This window comes from Meleagris gallopavo, chromosome 2 (genome assembly GCF_000146605.3).
Source record: "Meleagris gallopavo isolate NT-WF06-2002-E0010 breed Aviagen turkey brand Nicholas breeding stock chromosome 2, Turkey_5.1, whole genome shotgun sequence".
In the NCBI taxonomy this organism is placed as follows: domain Eukaryota; kingdom Metazoa; phylum Chordata; class Aves; order Galliformes; family Phasianidae; genus Meleagris; species Meleagris gallopavo.
In genome coordinates, this window is record NC_015012.2 from 63,542,011 (window position 1) to 63,548,010 (window position 6,000).

The window sequence follows — 6,000 nt, forward strand, 5'->3', positions numbered from 1 at the left end:
TGGGTCTATATAACAGCAACTCCTGCCACATTCACAGCCCTGACATTCAAACGTGGTGAACTTACCCAGAAACAGCACAGCGGGCCTAATCCAGTCATTCAGCAACATGACAGACAACCCCTCCGCACTCAGCTGGAATAGGAGCATTTCAAAACCATTTCCCAACCTACAGTACCTACACACTTATTTCCTTGCACAGTTCTACAGCCCGAGCATGTTTTGCTCTACCAGGTAGTCTTCAGGTCTTATCCACCAGTCTTATTTGAAGAAATGAATAACCTTGATAATATGGCAAAATGAATCCGGCCAACTGTCAGTGACATTTAAACAGTTACTAGGGTTCTAGAAATTAAGGCATAGTTGTTTTTTTTTTTTCTTCCCCCGCTCTTTTAGAAAGTCAAAGAAATCCAGTTTTGCAAAAATGCCAAGAATTGTTCCATTCTGCTATTTTTCCTCCTCCTTTCTCTATGTTCAGTCCTATTACATGCCGTTTGGTAAATGAGAAAAGAAACAGATTGTGCCTTGAAAGCTGATCCTCTGCTGGATGATTATAGCAATTCTGGTTCTCCCTCACTGCTGGTGGAACAGCGCTGAGTCATTTGGAAGCTGCACAATATGTTCACGTCGAGACCACCACAGGCATATCCCTTCTGCCTGAAAACCACTGAGCCTTGAAAGCAAAGCATGTGTCAGAGTTATCAGAGCTATGCTCACCAGTTTCTGTACTTTTGAGCACCGAATGATGATTTGCAACTGTGCTGCCGGAGGAAATCAGTTGTCTTTTTTTGTGATGCCATCTCCCTTTAAGTTATATGACAATCTGAACATGTCCCAAGCTCCCAGCTTCACCTGCTCAATATTTTAATATTTAAAATATTTTAAGCAATGGATACCCACAGAGTAATATACAACGTATTCCGAAATGTTAGCCTAATTGAGGCAAAATTATTCGTTCTTTAGTGAAGGTATGATAAATGTCAGCCTGAATAACACTATGGGACAGTCAGGTAACAAGCACTGAACATGTGTAGTGTCAAGACCCACCATCATTCACTTAGACCACCAATCATTTCACAAAGAGGCAAGCAATCTGCACTGGGGGTGTTCTTTCTATGGAAGCAAAGAATGCAACAGAAACAAGAAGCCCCATCCTCTGCAGATGGCAAAGATCACAAGGCACACATGCATACCTTATTTTAGCTGAACTCGCCTTTCTGATACTGAGGAAGTGGGAAGTTTTAGGAGTTATATTTTATTGAATATGACTTTTTGAAAGATATAACCCAATGTAAACTCCAGGTTTCCATGTTCTCTCTGCGTACCTTAGTGCAGGTAACAAAAGCTCAGCTCTGTGCAGTGGCAATGTTGGGCAATGTGTACCACGTAAGACACACGTGTTCCTGGAAAGGGTCCAAAACATAATATCAAGAACTATCAAAGGAATAAGAAAATACGACCAACATGATTTGGACCAAAAAAAATAAAATAAAATTCAGATTATAGAACTTAACAGAAGCAAGTACAGCAAAACAGTGAGATTGCAGTTCGTTAATCTACTGAAGTTTGGTGAATACAACTTAAATGAGTGTGTGTCCAGATGACAGAGGTATCGCCCTTGATACAAGGCAAAAATGGAACAGATGACATCAGTGAAGCATTTAGGGCATTCTCTCTCTCCTTGTCTCTTATAACACGACTGCTACTTTTGCAACATCAGGTTGATCTATAGCTCAGATGTTATTTGGTTAGGTATATAAAAATGCTTTGATTCTTAAAGGCTTTCCCCTTTTACCTGTTCTCTGTTGTGTTTCATCCCACAAAACCACATTGCACGCTGTCAGAGGAAGGGCACTCAGAGCTGAACTCTGGAACATCAGCATTTCCTAAGGAATCTACCTGGAGGCATACAGAAGCTAAGCAGAGACAAGCAAGTGCTTCATTGCAGCTCCCCAGAGATCACAGACTGTCTAGCTGCTGCCAAGGTGTCCTCTCTAAATCCTACCATAAAGATCCTCTGGCCACTTTAAAGTCAGCAGAGATAAGAGCATGGGAAATACAAGGGATTTTAAAGCGTAAGTATAGTAAACCAGATTAGATTTCCTTTTTATGGGCTCCTTGCACATGCCAGTCCTTCTTTGGGAAAAATATACCTGAGTGCCATAAAAAAAACCCCATTACAATCTATGAAAGACACTTGATTTGTAAAATGCAAGATAGTTCGATAATAATAATAACAAAAAAAAATCTGAAAAATGCATGTTAAAAGTTTCTTTTATAGGCTTGCAAGACAAAAATATCCTTGATTTAAACGCAGATCAAATTCCTGAAGAATCTATTAAAGAAAAATCCTAAATAAAAGCAACAAACTACAGTATGGATGCAGCTAATTTTGTTCCTTTGTAATAAGATAATGTTGCTTAGTACAACTCACAATTCTTTTAATCCACAACATTAAGTTTCAGCCAAATGTTATAATCCTCATTGTGCTAGCACGTGGCTGCCTTCAAGTTTAATGAGAGTTGTCAATGTACTTAAGAAGCAGAATTTGACAAATTTCAACCATTTGTCTAAACATGATGCTTAATAGAAGCAAAAGTCATAGCTTCCAAGCAAGAAGTTGTGATATATAAGTGGGTTGTCTTTTCTGTTGGACATTTTAGACAACAAACCTCACGTTTCCTTCTCTCCAACTAAATTCACTGCTAATTATCCAAATAGCTAAAATGTACAGTCCACACTGCACAGAATTTAATTAGCTTAATTACTTTTTAAAATTAAAATGCACTAAATGAAGGCCCCATACCATGAGTTGCACAGGCTTAAGCAGTTTGTTACTTACCCATTCTTACATAAATCTCTTGGCCTGTCAGGTAAACAGTGTGCCCTCTTCCCATACATTTTTAGATTTATTACCAAGAGATGAATGACATTTACAGTAAGGCACCAACATGAAAATTTGGTTCTTACCACCTCTTAGTGTGTGTGAATGAGTAAAATGACTTGAAAATAATAAAATTAGACTGGCAAGAAAAGCAACGTCAAATGGTTTTGTTAAGCCATGCTAAATATCCTGCACCTTGCATTCTGTACAATATATTTTGTGACAACAAATAGAAAAGAAAACAACAACAAAAACATTAAAGAAGTTAAAGAAGTTAAAAGAAGTCAAAGTGTCCCTAACAGATCACCCCACAAGTCATTAAACTTCATTATTGCTGTCCTACGGTCACACAGTGACTGTGTGCCTTTCCTCCCCACAATTGGGCAAGAAATAGATGTTAAAGAACATTAAAAAATGTGAATGAAGTCTACTTTTTTCCCTTGAAGTTATATTTTTCTGGACACCTGCATACTGGTACCAGTTCCAACAGAAAAAAAAATAGACCTGAGACTACTAACCCCTTCTTAAATTAAATAGAGAACTTCCGTTTTCTGCAGTGGCTCAGCCCAGTTGATTTCAACTTGCTGAGCATTCTTCTCCTAAAAACAGGGAATGAGACACTGTAGATAAATAAGGAACTGTTCCCATCCAAGTCTCATCCTGAGCTGATGCAGATCAGACAACGAATAAATATTCTCTCCCAAAGCAACAGTTGTAACTGCAGCACTTCATGTAAAACTGATTTCTTCACAGGATGTGCAACTTCCTACATTTCCTTCAGCATTTTTAATTCCCTAATTCACAAGTTTGCAAGCAATCATAAGATGAATTTTTTTTTTTTGTATCAACAGAAGCTGGTGTTGAAGACCAAGTAACTGAGTCTCTGTGTTTGACTGCTTCACACAACATTCTTAATTTACCCCCCTCAAAAAAGCCAACACATAGACACCATACTTAGCCAGCCTCTGGATACCTAACAGCAGGTGGGCTCCAGATCATCAGACTTCCACGAGGCAAACATATTCTGTTTTCCTCTTCAGTCTGTTAGTTGTAATAGCTTCAGAAGTCCCGTTCATAGAACTGGTTGCTTTAAGAACCTTGCTTGTCATACCAAGAGGGTGGTTCACAAGAGGTACTGCACGAAGGTGGTACCTGCTTCTTATCGAAACTGCACTGAATCTCACCACGAAACTGGTTAAAGAAAAAACATTCATAAAAATCCCTCAAGCAACGCAACAGGATGGTGTCTGCTCAGCCAGTGCAGTCACTGTGGAGTCACTTTGTGCAACTCTGCTCCCACTACAAGTGCAGGGACCTGCCATATCTCACACACAAAGTGAGAAATGGACCTTTCCTTTGCAAGAAATGCAACTGCCAGCAAGGAGCTGACAAGAGCAGCACATATGTCAACAATCCAACAAACTGACACAAGGCCTTGTGGAATTCACAGCACCCACAGGATTTCTCCTTGAAAGAAACACCATTCTTTTGACAGAATGGGGAAGTGGTGAATCTCCACTCGCTTGCTGCAGGAGCTGAGGGTACCACATTACATATGTCCTGTTACCATGTGCTGTCCATTGGGGTGACTGCAGCTGCAGAGAAGACAGCTCCAAGCCCTGGCTAATGGCACCTGTGCTCCCTTTTGTTCATAAAACAGCTTTTGTCAACAACACTGTCATGCTTACTCAAAAAAACACCATCAGAGATCAGATAAGAAAATATCTTGACTTATTTATCCATGCTCTCCACAAAAGAAAGCAGCAGCCCTACAGTAACTCAGCACCTCCAGGAAAGCAAGAACAGGGCAGGTACAGAGGATACTTTTTCCGCACCGTCCCAGTCTCCAACTATTTGCAGTGCAGAAGACTCAGTGAACTCGACGCAATCTATGTATTTACTAACACCTCTTCCTTCATCAAATCTCCTCCAAGCACTTGTCCAGACTCTACTTATGATAACGTAAACTTCTGGCACAGGCAATATTCCTTGGCATTGGATTAGCCCTACTACATGCCACTTGAAGAGCTGCACCCATTTGTTTTAAAACTAGCTCCTACCAGTTAGCTTAGAGTTCCTATACTGGAAGAGACAATGAATACTCAATCCCCTCTGCCATCAAAGATTTCGTAGGTCTCAATCACACTTTTCACTTCAGTCATCTTCTTCTCAGTTTTGGCCTGCTCCCTAACCCCTCACAAAGCAGCAATAACTTTGCTCAACCATGCTGTTCTTCTATAGTGCCATTTTTCAGATGAGTTCCCAGTGAGGAGCTGCAGGCTGCCATGAGGCTTCCTCTCAGCCGACTCTGTTCTGGGCTGAGCAAACCAAGGGTCTTCAGTCCCTTCCTATGCAGATCTTCCACCATCTTCACAGCACTCCTCTGGACAGTCTCTAATACTTTCATGTCCTTCTACATCCTTCTGTGTTCTCTTTATGTCCCATCAGGTGCCCAAACCTGCACACCTTAGGGCTATTTGATAAACATGGTTAAGTAACACCAAAGAAAAAAAAAAGCAAAACCAAAAATACTGTCATTGATTGAGCTAACCATTATGCCTTGCTAAGAGGATGAAGAACCCATTCGTCTTTAACGTTCAAGTCTGAAGTCTGTGCAAGTTAAGACATAATTCTCAACGAGGAACAGGTACAACAATTAGGATCAGCGTGAGGAATCTGGATACTTAGAACTGACATTCTCAGTAGCCAGAACTGCACTCGTGTGTGGCTGCCATTCACATTATGTGACTAACCCTTCAGCCTCCCCTCTTATCACCATCTCTTCTTACGCATTTCCAGTCCTTTGTGTACTGCCTATCCGTGCACTCAGGAGTACTTGACCCTTATTCGCGTCAAAACAGCACTTGCACAAGTAAAGTGATACTCATGAACTGTAACTCTGCTTTCTCCCTCACTCGCTGTTTTTCTCAAACTATACTCAGAGACGACTGTCACCTGCACTCGAAACAGTGCTTCTTTACCGCCTAGAGCTTTCTAACCCTAGAACAATTAGACAAAAAAGCCGGACGGAGTGACGGGCAACCTTTCACCGCCACACACACAGACGGCAGCAATACCCCGCCACCACCCCGCCCCCTGCCCCAGACCCCAAACGTGGG